General features: G+C 44.7%; 1 protein-coding gene across 1 annotated transcript in view; it reads left to right on the plus strand.

Moving 5' to 3' along the window:
- The window catches only part of igsf21a (immunoglobin superfamily, member 21a), a 364,267-nt gene that overhangs the window by 143,565 nt on the left and 204,793 nt on the right, over nucleotides 1-15,909 (plus strand). The gene's annotated exons all lie outside the window — the stretch shown is intronic.

Consider the following 15,909-nt stretch of genomic DNA (forward strand, 5'->3'; position numbering starts at 1 on the left):
CTCTATTCCCTTCTCCCTCATATGCTTATCTAGCCTCCCCATAAATGCATCCATAATATTCACCTCAACCACTCCCTGTGGTAGCGAGTTCCACATTCTCACCACTCTGTGGGCAAGAAACATTCCTTCTGAATTCCCTATTTGATTTCTTGGTGACTATCTTATATTGATGGCCTCTAGTTATGCTCTTCCCCACAAGTGGAAACACTCGCTCTGTATCAACTCTATCAAAACCTTTCATCATTTTAAAGATGTCTATTATGTCACCTTTCTTTTTCAAGCGAAAAGAGACCCAGCCTGTTCATCCTTTCCTAATAGGTATATCCTCACGTTTCTGGTATCATTCTTGTAAATCTTCTCTGCACTCTCTCCAGTGCCCCTATATCTTTTTTATAATATGGCAACCAGAATTGTACGCAGTAGTCCAAATATGGTCTAACCAAAGTTCGATACCAGTTTAGCATAATTTCACTACTTTTCAATTCTATCCCTCAAGAGATAAACCCTAGTGCCTGGTTTGATTTTACTTATGGCCTTGTTAACCTGTATCGCAACTTTTAATGATTTGTGTATTTGTACTCCGAGATCCCTTTGTTCCTTTACCCCACCCAGACTCGCACCCTCCAAGTAATAAGTGACCTCCCTATTCTTCCTACCAAAATGTAATACCTCACATTTATCTGTATTGAACTTTATTTGCCAATTATATGCCCATTCTGCAAGTTTATTAATGTCCTCCTGTAATTTGTTGCAGTCCTCCTCAGTATTGACTATCCCCCCCAATTTGGTGTGATCCGCAAATTTAGAAATTGTGTTTTTGATTCCAAAATCTAAATTGTTATATAACTTGTGAACAACAGTGGTCCCAGCACTGATCCTTGTGAAACGCCACTACCCACCTTCTGCCACGGAATTTTCTTGACCGATCTCACGCATCCCCGGGGAAAAGGCCTCCTTGGGCAGAGAGTTGGGCTATTTGCTCAACTTCTGCCCAGCGAATGCCCATGAAATTTTTGCGCCTGGTAAAATCAGGAGTAAGGCCTGGTTATACAAGTGTAGGAGTTTAAAAAAACAAAAACATAACATTTTATCATTTATGTATTAAAGACCCTGTGCAATAAGGTAAGTTTATTTCTAGCCCAGTTAAAACATGCAAATTTACTTTTCAAAAAATAAATGTTTTGTTTTAAATATTTAATTAAATGCCATTTTAATTAATTTTAAATGTGTAATTAAAAAAAAATTTGATATCTAGCTGTATTTTGGGGGATAATTCCATTCATACTCCTGGGGATTCCATAAATACAGAATCCCCATAAACATGAATGGGGATTCCTTTCTTTGATTGGTTGGGCCGGCCCATGTGATCCCAGGGGCGCTTGCGAACCGCATGCACCCTTGGGATTCGTGGGCCTCTATGCAGGACTATGCGTAGAGGCCCAGGAGCGCAAGTCTCCGTCGGTCCCAAGGCAGAAGGTAAGTGCATCCGCCTGTGGGAGCCTCCGACTGCAAATTTAGCCCACTTGTTACTTTAATTACAAAAGAAAGGTTCTCATAATATAATTCAGGAACCTCTGGTGCTTCAACTGCCCTTCACCTCTGATCTTCAGCAAATAGATTACTCTTTCTCCAATTTGCACTCTTTCGCTCTCATTTAATTGTTGTCTCATTTGACCTCTAGATATGACTGAGGGATGCTGCAAGAGCTGGAATTCAGTGCTGCCTCCTTTTCCCCTTGCTGTTCAATAAGAAAAAAAATAAGCAATTGCTATTTTGAAGTAATGCTATTTCTATATCCCTAGAGCTCTACCTTGAACTCAATCTGTACCGTAGGTTCATATAGGAAGCATTCATATGGGTGGAAAAGGTAACTGTTTTCATTGAACAATTGGAGGTATAAAAAGTAATCAAAGAGGCTAATGGAAATTTAGCCTTTATCTCAAGGGGGTTGGAATATAAAAGTGAGGAAATGATGCTTCAGTTGTACCGAGACATGGTGAGACCCCATCTGGGCACCACACCTCAGGAAAGATATATTGGCCTTGGAACGCAGAATCACTAGAATGGTACCTGGGCTTAAACGGTTACATAATGAGAACAGGTTTGTATTCCCTTGAGTTTAAAGGTTGGGGGTTGATCTAATTGAGGAGTTTAAGATGATAGAGGGTAGTTACAGAGAAACTATTTCCTCTGGTAAGGGAATCCAGAACAAAGGTGCATAATCTTAAAATTAGAGCTAGGCCATTTAGCAGCGCTATCAGGAAGTACTTTTATTACACAAAGGCTGTGGATGCTGGGCCATTGAAATGTTCAAGTCTGAGATCAAGAGTTTTTTGTTGGGTAATGTTAACGAGGGGTACAGAGCAAAGGCAGGTAAATGGAGTTAAGATACAGATCAGCCATGATGTACTTGAATGGCAGACAAGCTCAAAAGGCTGATAGAAACAGGAGTAAGCCAATGTCTTGATTTTTTTTTCCTTCTTTGTGGATAATGCCTGGCTTGCACTTGGCAGCTCCCTGTGCGGCACATTTGAAAACGGGAGCTCACTGTGAGGGGGAAATCACATTGTGCGGAACCACATTCAGTCATGCTGCGGTCAGCATGTTGCAGCTTGCCTGTGAATGCCGCTCAAGAAAGATATTAGTTGGGAATTGTGGCTTTTGACTCAAGTTAGTGAGTAACACTGCTTTATACTGTGGTGCTGTTCCCTGTGGGATCTTTTTTAATGAGACTACAGGGTTGGTTTTGTGAACTATCGCTCCTGGCAGAGATGCAACGGCATAAAATACAGGTCAGGAATTAGTCATGGAGGTCAGCATGCCCATCCTCCCGCTTCTGAGAGTTTTCCTCCAATTTTGTCCCTGTAATAAGTCTGCCAGTTTACTCTGGTCCTGGGTGGCAAAGAGATATGATTTTATTTTTCTACATTACAGGCTGACATCAGGGAGAGTCCATGACCAAAACAGGATAGTGATAAATATGACTACAATAACTTTGTCGTTGGAACTTTTGACAAGTCTTGCACACGTTGGGTTGCTCAATTGGTGTTGACTTCTTCACAATGGCAACCAGATGGCATTTAAGCGTAGCTTCCATTGGAAGAAACAATCCCACCAAAGATCTGATGTAAATCACTGAACTGGCAGCCTATTGGATGAATTCCTACCTTCCCCTCACAACAGCTCAAAGAGAATCTGATGCAAATCTGTCGTTATCTATTAAACACTTCTTGCCTCACAGCCTGACAAATCTGATTGCAGAAATCATTTGATATTGCAGTAGTGATGAACTGATTAAATGTTCAGCAAATCCAATCTTTACTTTTGCAGAAAGATATCCTTAATAGGTTTGCCAGCTCTCTATCTCCTCGGTGTGATGGAGTTTTATAATTTTCCAACCGTGCAGCTCCCAAGTTTCAAAGCCAATTAGATTATGATGTCTTTCAATCCTAATTTCTGACAGTCAAGACAAAATAGGTACAATAAAAGCCCAATTATGTTATGGGTCAACAGTAATCAACAAAGAAACGATCAGTTCTTTGATAGCTCTGTAAATGGTGCTGTTTTTGCAACATAATTAGCTGGCTAACTCAAAGAAGTCATACTCTCTTTAGCAGCTAGTTAACTCTCGACATTCTTGACAAAATGGGGCTTAAAATTGTCATGTAATAGGTGGTCCTTCTTTTAAAACCACTAATTCTCTCATGTAACCTTTCTTATTAACAACCCTCCATTTTATCAATGCTCCTATGTCATTGTTCCTCTGAACTCTCACCCTTGTTCTTCCTAAGCTGCAATTACACGCTCTCCATCCTCCCTGTGAATCCTGACTCACTCTTTTCCATCATCTGGAAACAGTGCGACTCGTTACCTCCTTCATTCTTCCCTTCCACCTACAATCTACTGATTCAGTCTGTGGTCTCATAGAATCATACAGCACAGAAGGTGGCCATTTGGCCCATGATGCCGCTTTGAAAGCGCTATCTCCTGCTCGTCCCTATAGCCTTAACCACGACTGTTTAATTTACCTGCTCATCTCACATACTCTATTTTTCATGGTGGTGTAGTTTCACGTTACTGGATCGTCTCATTGGCTGTGGTGTAACTGCAATCGGTGCAATACAAAGTTGAAAAAGTGGCCGAATGGGAACTTCTAAAATTTAATTTTTAACCTTTTTTTGCTGGCAATGGGTCAACTGTCCCATTGGCTGTTTGCTAACAGTGCAATATAATCAACACTCATTTGCTTTCCTTACCTTGAAAGTAATGTGGAACCAACAGTATAACTTGGACAGTTGGCTCTGCCTTGCATCAGCGGGTACCAATGGATCAACTCTTATTTAACCATGGCTGGTGCTCCATTTTGACGTCACCAATCATGATTACTGGAAGCTCATGTTGATTGTTAAGCTGCCATTTTGTTTCAACTCCAACCGTCAAAGACTCCTTATTTGAAATTGCAAACAAAATTTTAAAAATTGTTCTGTCCACAATCATCATTTGGATCTATTGGGGGCAAAATTGCCCTTTTTTATAGCCCCATTAGTGCCTCCGGGTGGGGGGGGCGCGATTGGGGTGCAACGAAGTTATTGCCCGGGGGAAGGGGTCGACTGTGCCTCCGGGGAAATTGCCCTGGAGGTTTGGGGGGCCCCGTAATTTTTACACCCCGGGCAGGCGCTGACCCCTCACTGACCCCTTCGCAAACAGGCGCAGCTCTTCCAGGCGGTGCTGCTCCACGCCACCACAAAACCAGACCCAAGGATCGCTACAGGGCGCTAGAGGCTGACTGCCTGGACAGAAGACATCATTGCCGACATGCCGGGGTGAAAAACGGAACGCAAAGGACCGGAAAATCCACCCCGTAACTGTGATGCCCTCCGTGAATGAATGGCCTTCTGATCCTCTCTCTCCAAGTTCAGACCTGTAGAATGGTCACTTGGGTGAGGTACCAGATTGTGGCTGTTGCCCCAGAACTCTTATCCAGCAGACGTCAGTACCCTCGTGACAAGAGAGAAGAAAATAAGAGAAAGCAATGACCCTGCAAAATGAACAAAGTCCTGCTTTCCTTTTTGTGACAAACGCTTCTTTTGCGCTAAACAACTTTAACTCTTTATAAAACCAAGATCTTCCAAGGTCCAAGTACTATTGCCATATCTGTCGAGGCTCTTCTCACACCTCTCCTGCTTTCCTGGTTCAGGATACAAGAAAAAGCATGTTGTCTGTTAGTTGGTCCTTTTTTCATCTCCGCTCTCAAATCTCTTTCTTTATTTGGTCTCTCTTTATTTGATGGATACTATTATGGTCTCCATCCTATCTACCGTCTTCCTCACTGTGTTGAAATTACCTCATTGCACTCTGTCCAACTTCACTCAATCTTTTCCAGCAGCTGACAATTGTGGAACTCCTTCACTCTCTCAGTCCTCCCTTCCTCTCACCATCTACCAGTTTTTAAGCCCAAACTTGGTGTTATCTAACCACTACTTCCTGACTTGCCTCATCTCTTTGACCCTGTTTAATGGTGATGCCCTGCAATATGAGCCTTGGCCCTTCATTTTGATTTCTCAATACAAAACATAAATAAATACAAAAAGATGCCCCTCTCCTTCAAACACTTCACAAGGAATCATTATCCCTTTGTTACACTGGTTTGTTTTTTGTGGCGATTCCAGGCCAGCCCTACCAATCCGTCAGTCCCAGAGGGTATTGATTCTCTCAGTTCATGGTCTGAAGCTCTCTGCCATTATGCTGCCACCGCTGAGCAGCCCTATGTAATTGTGCTCAGATGCTCGCTAACGTAGAAAGCCATTTACTTTCTCTCATGTAAATTATGTGATGGACAAGGAATAAACTTAATTACAGGATATATCATTTTCCATGGCTCTACGATCTCCAAATTACCATTTTCTCCTGGGTTAGAAATGTTCTATTGTCCTCATTTGAACACAATACCTCAGATAGTCTGCAATATAACACAGATGACTAGAGATGTAAGTAACTGGAGACCCGATCTAGGCACAGAAATACAGAAGAGATACATTTCCTATCCATTCACTGCCATTGGATACCAATAGGCTGAACGACTTCTATTGGGTATAATTCCAATTAACCAAACCCCTTCCGATTCATTTCATTGTACAAAATCTTTGCTTCAAGAAAATGTTTCAATGCTGGATCGTATTGCATGTATGAACATAGCCCAATTGTAACTTGTGCTGCTCAATAGACTAAATACAGATAATCCAGTGTGAAATTTAATTCCAGGGTCCGCTTAACACTTTATAATTCTAATCACTTCTGAGTAAAAGATTCTTTGTTTAAAAATGTTCTGGTGATTTGGTATCGATGGTATCGCTGAATGAGTTTACAAATTGGCTCTCTCAATCCACAATTTCAAAAATACTGATCCAAGCAGAACAATTCTGGGGAAATTATTTATACATTGATCATAACCCAAGTAGTTGGAGTGCTCCTCAAAGACAATTGCCATGTGTTTAACCAGCAGAGAGCTGACTGCGAATGGTGCATTACATTGCTTTGTTCCAATGCTCATTTTTGTCTGATTATGCTTCGGTGAAGTGCCTTGAGACATTTTTCGATGTTAAAGGCACTATATAAAAGTGCGCTGTTGCTGTTCTGGATATCACATAATAAAGAAAGGAATTTGTCATTAAATTAGAATCAGGTTAGTCCATTTTTGTTTAAATTAAGAAGCCTAGGAGAAGGGTTGAGGCCCATCATGCATACAGTAAAGAGCAGGAAAGGAAACACATTAAATCACAAATATGGTAACATAACACTAAGCTTGGGTTTGCAAAGTCTGTACATGGTAGGATGAAGTGAAGTTTGCAAGGGAAGGATTTTCACAGCTTTGAAGTATTGGGAAAGAATGAGTCAGAGTAGGAGATGGTGAAATGTGTCTGGCACGGTCAATTTCCCGGTTTGAAATAAGATGGGAGCATGGGTCACTGAACTGGCTTCATAGTTTCATAGCCATATTTCCGAGCCATGCTTCTGTCTATCGCGGCTCTAGGCTGTGACTCTTGCATTGCAAAATAACCCCCTAAAGTACAACGCACTGATAATGCCGGGATGGTGGACGAGATTGTTGAAAGAGAGCTTGGGCTTCCTGGAGCAGGGCTGCTCAATTATTTCACCTGAGGTTCACTTATCAGAAATAAAATTATCGAGCCTGGTGTTTGCTGTCCAAACGGAGCACTGGTGATTATATTAATGGTTCAATAATAATTTAGTGCTAATTAAAATGCTTCAATATATTTAGAGCAAGTGGTTTTGTATTATTTACGTTGAGACAAGTCATTAATTTTTTACACATTTCAGCAGGCACCACAACCCACTATTTGAGTAACCTAGGCAACGAGACCTATATACACTTAAGCATTGAGAAAGACCTTGAATTTACATTGCGCCTCTCAGGACATTCCAAAGCACTTCACGAATAAATAATTGCTTCTGAAGTGTAGTGACCTTTGCTACGTAGGCAAACGCAGCAGTTATGAATAGCGCAAAACGGCATTGAGACAAAGGACAATTTGCCTGTTTTTAGTGCTGCTGGTTGAGGGAGAAATTTTAATGAGTACACCAGGAGAACTCGCTGCTCTACTGTCCACCTGAACTGACAGACAGGGCCTCAATTTAATATCTCAATTGGAAGGTCGCATTTCCAACAATTTCCGATACTGCACACGCCTTTGTCACCTCCAGGCTCAACTGTTCTAACACTTTCCTTGCCGGCCTTCCATCCTCCACTCTCTATGAATTCCAACCTGCTCAAAACTCTGCCACACCAATCCTGCTCGCCCATCACCCTGTCTTCATTTACCTACACTGACACCCTATCCCCCAATCCATTCTGTTCAAAATCCTTGTCCTTGACTATAAACCCCTGTATGGCCTGCCCCATCCTATTTCTGCAATATTCCCCACTGCTATATTGAGCTGAAAAGTTCTGCTCCCTCAAATCCAGGCTTATGTGCATTCCTCCCCATAGCTGCTACTCTTTGGAACCCCCCTCTCTAAACTCTTGGAAACCCAATTCTTCAACTTAGCTTTGAGTCACTCCTCCGAATCTCTCCCTTCTTGTTTGGCTCCTGTTTTCATTAGACCTATTTGTGAAGGGATGTTTTTGTTGCAAGTTGTTGTTATTTGAAGAAGGAAATGGAGTCTTGATGAGTGAGCTGATGGGACAGCTCTTTTCCTTCCAAAGGATCTCGCTGCAGATGACTAACAGACAAGAATACACTCCCTTTGTTGTTAACTTTTCTTCATTTCTTTGACCTGGTGTTTTGAATGCCTGCACAGTAATAAAGTGTAAAAAAGCAGATGCAGCAGCTTTATTCCCCTGAAACGCAAGACTAATTGCAGCAGACGTTCTTATTATGGAACAATATCGCCAGAGAAGAGAACTGCCTGTTCTGGGCCCTGGGCTTCCCTCTCCTTGCTTGCAGTCTGGCTTGGTATGCCTCATTCTCAACCTTGCTATCTTCCAGTTCCAAATTCAATTGTATAAATGCAGCGCAGACACCACAAATTCACTGCCCTGGCACAGAGCTTTAGGATTTCCATACAATTTCCCGTGGGCCTGTTGATTCACCCACACCCACCTTTCTCCCCACGCCCCACCACCACCCGAATTCCTGATGTGCGAAGCTCGACCCTGCATGAATAGGAGGATAGATTTTACAACTTGTGCGAGAGCCTCGGTGATCGTTTCAAATGAAACAATTTGAAAGGAAAATTCATCTGGGAAGTTGGCGAGACAGAACGAGGCTGGGGCGGCACAGAGATGAGCTGGGACGTAGAGTGGTTCAGTTAAGGCAGACCAAAACCGGAGCTGGGCCCTAGACAGAAGGCTCGAGATACAGCCGGAGCCAAGAAATAGCATTTGCAACCTGTGCATCATCAGGCCAGGCAGATGTTAAAGAAGATTAAAGTAATGTTGATGAACGTTATGTCACACAGTCAATCACATGTGGCCTGGATTTCAAGGTCTCTTGGTCATGATGTGGCCTGTGGCCAGCCATTGTAATGCTCACGGGTTTGTAGAGCTGTTGCATTATGAGCGGCTTAGCCAGTCACGCGGCATTCACAAGACTCAATAAAATCCCAGCCAGGTGGGTTCAGGGGATCCACGATGAGGCAGGTGGTTATGAGCCTGGTGAATGAACTGGTAATGTGTGGTGTGATTGTTAAGCTTTGCTAATAAACTAACTGGTTCTTAATAGCAATATGTAGCTATGAATTCTTGAGCAAAGGACCCATGAAGCAAATACATTACAGCCATAGGCTGTTATAGGGAGTTGCGGAGGGGAAAAGTGGTGAATTGCACAAAAGAGGAAGCTGAGCTCCCTGAGGCAGCTTTAATAATTGAACTTTGTTTAAATTATGTTTTCTGAATGTGGGCAATGCTGGCAACACGACATATATTGCCTGCCCTCGTTGCTTCGAGAGGTTGCTGGTGGGTCTGCTCCTTGAATGGTGGGATATTTGGGGGCCATTTCCAACTTCACCGCCCATTGTAGAATCATTGAAATCAACAGAAGTGTGAATCGGGCGGGTTAGCAGGAGTGCGGTCCATGGTGAATATTACACTCGATGATTCCTTTCAGTGTGTTTTTTCCCCCTACATTCTTTTGACTCCTCCCATACCTGGAAACGTAGGAACATAGGAATTGCTAAATGAAAAATGACCAAGGGCCATCTAGTTTGCCTTCTACCATCACACAATAGGATGATAATAGAGTTGTTGACTATTCATAGCAATCAATTGATGTACAACAGACCCAGACACGACACGAGAAAAACTGCAGTAGTGAAGAGCTTTGGGAATGATAGGTCCAAAGTTACCTGTTCCTCCTGAGCATGTTAGACCGTCCACATATTGGCCCAGATTTTGCGGTCAGTGGTGAATAAACGCGCTCACTGTTCATCACACTTACAGCTGCCCACAGACTTTTAGTGTGGCAATTCGCGGTAATTACAGAGCCATTTCTTTTACGCGGTGTCCTCACCAGGGGATCTGGGACCTGTGTGACCAGGACACGCAATAATGTATCTCTTCAACCAATCAGATAAGGAGTCCTTACTGAGACCAAGTTTAAACCAGGAAGTGTCAGTTAGAATACTTAATTCAATGTTAAATCATGTAGAGAAATCAAAATAAAAGAGGGACAGAAAGATGGGATTGAGAGAACAAGAGACAAAAGACAGAAAACATTTTTTTTTCTCAAAAATCTAAAGGAATGAGACTCCACACTTGTAAAAGTTAATTTTCAGTACCAGAGAGGTTGTTTGGCAGTAATTAAGACTTATCACGCCGTTAACAATTCACTACACTTGAATGGACAGGCCCTAACATTTCCTGGCGAGTTTAGTAGGTATCTACTGAGTATGTACCGCAACTTCACATCCTTCTTGTGTTTTAATGCGACATCTATCGGTGAGGTACTGGTGTAGCGAAGCTTGTGGAGGAGCAGGGCACCTCGGACAGCAACTTCCTGATTTCCACGTTTAACTGCGGAGTCTGGAGATCGCTGTCCGATTTAATCCTTAATAAATGATGAGTGCCATTAGCCTCACCTATATTCCACCCCCCCCCCCCCCCCAAAATCCGGGCCATGTCTCAAATTACTCATATACTGCATCCCAAAATTTTTTAATTACTGAAAATGAAATCTAATTTGCAAAATGCCTTCGCTTCTTACTGATCTTTCAAAATTCCTGTCAGGAAGAAACAGTGCTGCAGACAGAGATAAGGCAGATGACAATTTATGATGCATGCTGTAAGGCAATAAATTGATATCTGCCTTATTGTTCTTTCAAATATCTGGTCGAGCTGGTTACAGCTTTGATTGCAACCCAATAATATGCATTGAAACAAAATCCAGCATCACTGCTGTTCAAATCAATTAATCTGCTGACTGGGGCTTTGCTGTTTTTATCTCTGCATCATCACACCCACCATCTGAGAAAACCGCCCTGCTCCCCTTCCCACCCGAGATTATCCCCTTCCCACTTTTATTTTACTGACCAGCACTGTTCCTGTTGGAAGGCTTAACACAGCCGGTCTCAATCCTTTCTGTAAAAGGAATGGAGTTTAGATTTATGGTTGCAGCAACTAAACGCACGGATGGATTTAGTGTGAGCATGATGAGCATTCAGATGGGAAGGCGAGCTGGTGGGAAAATATGACCTGTGGTTGCCCATTTCATTGGGGCCATGGGCCAGAGGTTTGCTTGAAGCAAGGTCCAGAGCTGAGCTGGCCTTTGGTATCATTGCTGAAATGAACTCAGTCAGCTTTGAATCAATTGGGTGACGTGAATAACTAACTGTTGGTAGGACTGAGACATCAATCAAACTGTCAGCTCCTGCAGCCGCCACTGGGAGACCCTTAAAGCCAGAGGGGAAAACATGATTGGATCAACTAAGTTGCTGTCAGGATAATTTTTAACCCAAAGCTAGCACCAGCAGGGTCCAGCCTTAATATTCTCTTCACCCTCTCTGATAATTATTCGGCAAACAGCCAACTAATCTGCTAAGTGCCTTTCAGATTCATCGAATCCAACTGAGAAATTGGAGTATCGTTCAGGCACGTTTCAAGCCCACAGTGATGGGGGTGATCTGAATGCATCTTTGGGCATCTCTGCCATTTTTCCCCCAGATACTTTGAATAGCGTGTCTTTACATTACTCATATAGGTGAGTCTTAGCTCCCTCTGGTCACAAAGCTATCTGCACTGGCCCCGAGATGTTTCTGATAATGTGACCAGGACAATGAACAGAAAACCTGTGTTATTTCTTTAACCACTGGATCTCTCTTGTAGTTCCAGAGGAATTTTCTTCTGTTACCAAACAGTATCACATCTGACCTCATTTTAGCTTTATAACTACCGAGAAACTTTATTGAACAAAAAGTGAACAAATATATAGCAATGATATAATACACATATATATTTAGAATACATATTATACTCGCTCGTTACTCAATAGGAAAATGACAATTGTGTTCAGTCTCTGCACTAAATAATTCTTGCTTTGAATTGACCTTTTATAAACACAGCATGACCTAGAAATTGGATCACACCCGATTAAAGAGAATGGTGACAGGACTACGGGTAATTGGGCCGCCGACCTCATTTGTACGGTATCGCCAAGCTATTGGCATTAGTCACAATTCCGGATGCAGATCGTCAGTTGGGGGGGGGGGGGGGGCGGAGATTGACTGGCTAAAACGCCAACCCAAGGCCTAAGGTGAGTCCGGGGGTCTGGCGGGTGGGAGCCGGAGACAATCAGGGGTGGCCGGTAGAGGCCAGCAGTTTTAAAGTGGATATGGGAAGAGCACTCCTGCTCCTCCTGGCTCCACATTCAGCTGAGTACTTCTTCTTAGACAATCCCTCGGAGTCGAGGATGAATTGCTTCCACACTAATATGAGTTCTCAGGTGACTGATGAGTCCAATGCGGGACCTATAGTCTCCGTCACAGGTGGGGCAGACGGTGGTTGGAGGGACTGGTGGGTGGGGTACTTGGGTTGTCGTGAGCTCCTTCCGCTGTTTGTACTTGGCTTCCGCGTGCTGCTGGCGAAGAGACTCAAGGTGTTCGCGCCTTCCCGGATGCTTCTCCTTCACTTTGAGCGGTCTTGGGCCAGGGATTCCTCGATGTCGGTGGGGATGTTACACTTTTTCAAGGAGGCTTTGAGGGTGTCCTTGAAACGTTTTCTCTGCCCACCTGGAGTTCCGAGTAGCGCGCTTGTTTTTGGAGTCTAGTATCGGGCATGCGAATGATGAGGCCCGTCCATCGGAGCTGGTCGAGTGTGGTCAGGGGTTGTTGGCCTGAGCGAGAACGCTGATGTTGGTGCGCCTATCCTGCCAATGGATTTGCAGGATCTTGCAGAGGCAGCATTGGTGGTATTTCTCCAGTGCTTTGAGAGACATAGTCCATGTCTCTGACGCATATAGGAGGGCGGGTACCACTACTGTAAATCATGAGCTTGGTGCCAGGTTTGAGTTCCTGGTCTTCAAGCACTCTTTTCCTCAGGCGACCGAAGTCTGCACTCGCACACTGAAGGCAGTGTTGGACTTCATCAGCAACATCTGCCCCTGTTGACAGTAGGCTCCCAAAGTATGGAGAATGGTCCACATTGTCCAAGGCCTTGTCATGGATCTTGATAATCGGGGGCAGTACTGTGTGGCGGGGGCAGGTTGGTAGAGAACCTTTGTCTTACTGATGTTTAGTGTAAGGCCCATACTCTCGTATGCTTCGGTGAAGGGATTGAGAATGGTTTGGAGTTCGACCTCCGAGTGTGCGCAAACGCAAGCGTCGTCTGCAGACTGGAAATTCAATGACAGGATGGGATGACCTTGGATCTGGACCGGAGGCGACGGAGGTGGAACAATTTCCCGTTTGTTCTGTAGATTAGCTCCAATCCAACGGGGAGCTTATTGAGGGTGAGATGCATTGCAGCGAGGAAGATCGAGAAGAGTGTTGGTGTGATGACACAGCCTTGCTTGACCCCGGTCTGCACGTGTATTGGGTCTGTGGTGGATCCATTGGTCAGGATCGCGCGGCTTGCATGTCGTCGTGAAGCAGGCGGAGGATGGTGGGAGGGGCACCCCTGCTCCTCCTGGCTCCACATACAGCTGAGGACAACGTAGTTTTAACTTACCAGGTGGGACCGCTGGATTGGCTACTGTGCGCCTCAGAAAACCGGCCACAGTCTGCACGACTCGTGCTGCGACCTGTCACAATCCAGGTTCACAAAGGGGCCTGAAGCAGGCGTGAGGCCCCTGATTTGTATAAGTGATGGGCCTAACACCAGTTTCAGGCAGACGCCCTGGACAACTACAGGGTGCCATAACCAATATGGCATGTGGCACACTTCTGGTGCGAACTGAGTGTGCGCATCCCACACGCCATATTGGGCCCTGCAGTGTCCATTTTTCACCCGAATTTCTAGGTCACGAGGGCCCGAACGGTCAAAGCTAAGGACCACTGAGATACCTGACTATACTTTGGTAGGGAGATTCCTCAAAAAGATCTGCAAAGAACGCCTGAGGATTAAGTTGGGCCCGGAGGGGGGTGGGAAAACACATAAAAATAAATTTACACAAAAGAAAACACTGGAAAACCTTTTTTTTGCAGGTCTTCATACTTACCGTTGGGGTTAGACCTGCCTCCACGCAGCGATCATTACCCCTGCTGTCGCCGACTCCCGCCCAGAGGAATCTGCCAGCTCGGCGGGCGGGAAGACACTTACGCACCTTACGCGCTAGCGGGCAGTTCCCAGCGGTCCCACCCCAACCCACCCCCCCCCCCCCCGCCGGCGGGAGGCCGAGAGGAAACTGGCACCGAGGGGAGCCCGCCCAGAAAACTCGGCAGCAGTGGGCGGTGAGTGCACCAAGTTCGGGGTAATATGTAGATTTCAGTTTTTGGGGAAAAAAAATTGCTTTTAAAAGAAGTGTTTCTGACTGAGCGAGTTTATCCAGCGAGTAACTGTACCAGCTAGGCCACGAATGTCCCCGGATCAAACCCAGAGTTGCTGCTGAGTTCCCTCGGGGGGGGGGGGGGGGGGGGCACTACAATTGTCATCAGCACCTCCTGGGTTAGCGAGAGGAAAACCAGCCAAAGCTGCCACTTTGAATCACTATTTTTTGCCATTTCGCTGACAGAAAGTCAGTGGGATAATATTTTATTGTTGGAGAAAGGATCGAAACTTTCAGGCTGGAGGAGACATAAAAGGGGAGATGAAGACTAGTTGCAGCTAAACATCCTGTAAGTAGAGACCAGCGGGTGCACGTGGACCAGCAGGAGGCTGGCTTTGAGTTGTAATTGCCCACCTCTTTGTCAAAGTGGTGATACAGAGGGGTGAGAGGTGGATGAGCTACATCGATTACACCCTGCACGGAAATGGCACTGTCTTGAACTCCAGTGTACAACAGGTGTCTTATTTTATTGAGATACCAGAGTGAAGGGTCAAGGCCCACAGTAAAGGGCAGCGCTTTGATTGAAAAGAGTAAGGCAGGAGATGAAATCGCTGAAAGGGTTGACATTAGGTATATTAACAAGCCAAAATCAAAATACTGCAGATGCTGGAAATCTGAAATAAAAACAGAAAATGCTGGAAACACTCAACAGGTCAGGCAGCATCCGTGGAGAGAGAAACCGAGCCAACGGTTCGGGTCAGAACCGGACGATGTTAGAGATGTAACAGATTTTAAGCAAGTACAGAGCCAAGGGAAAGGAGGCAGGAAAGAAACGATAGGGAAGGTCTGTGCTCGAGTGATGAAAGGTCATCGACTGTGTCTGTGATGGGGTGGTGGGCAGGAGAGATTAAATGACAAAAGAGATGATGGTGCAGGGCAAAAGGGAGTGGTAACGGGACAGGTAAAGAAACAAAAGATGGGTCTAGAGGAGGTGTAAATGGTTACAGCAGACTGGCAGAGGGAGGGTAGCAGCAAGCATGGAAAATTTGGCAAAGGGCAAAGGGTTGCCGTGGCCCGGGAATGTTTTTTTCTATTCATTCCTGGGATGTGGGCATCGCTGGCAAGGCCAGCATGGACTTCCCATCCCTAATTGCCCTCGAGAAGATGGTGGTGAGCCGCCTTCTTGAACCGCAGAGGGCAGTTAAGAGCCAACTACAGTGCTGTGGTTCTGGAGTCACATATAGGCCAGCCTGGGTAAGGATGGAAGATTTCCTTCCCTAAAGGACATGAATGACCGTTTTTGTAACAATCTGCTAGTTTCACTATTACTGATACCGTACGAGCTTTATATTCCAGGTTTATTGAATGAACTGAATTGAAATTTACCAGCTGCTGTGGTGGGATTTGAACTCATGACCCTGGAGCATTAGTTCAGGCCTCTGGATTACTAGTCCAGTAACATAACCATTATGCG

Source organism: Pristiophorus japonicus, chromosome 18 (assembly GCF_044704955.1).
Source record: "Pristiophorus japonicus isolate sPriJap1 chromosome 18, sPriJap1.hap1, whole genome shotgun sequence".
Classification (NCBI taxonomy): Eukaryota; Metazoa; Chordata; class Chondrichthyes; family Pristiophoridae; genus Pristiophorus; species Pristiophorus japonicus.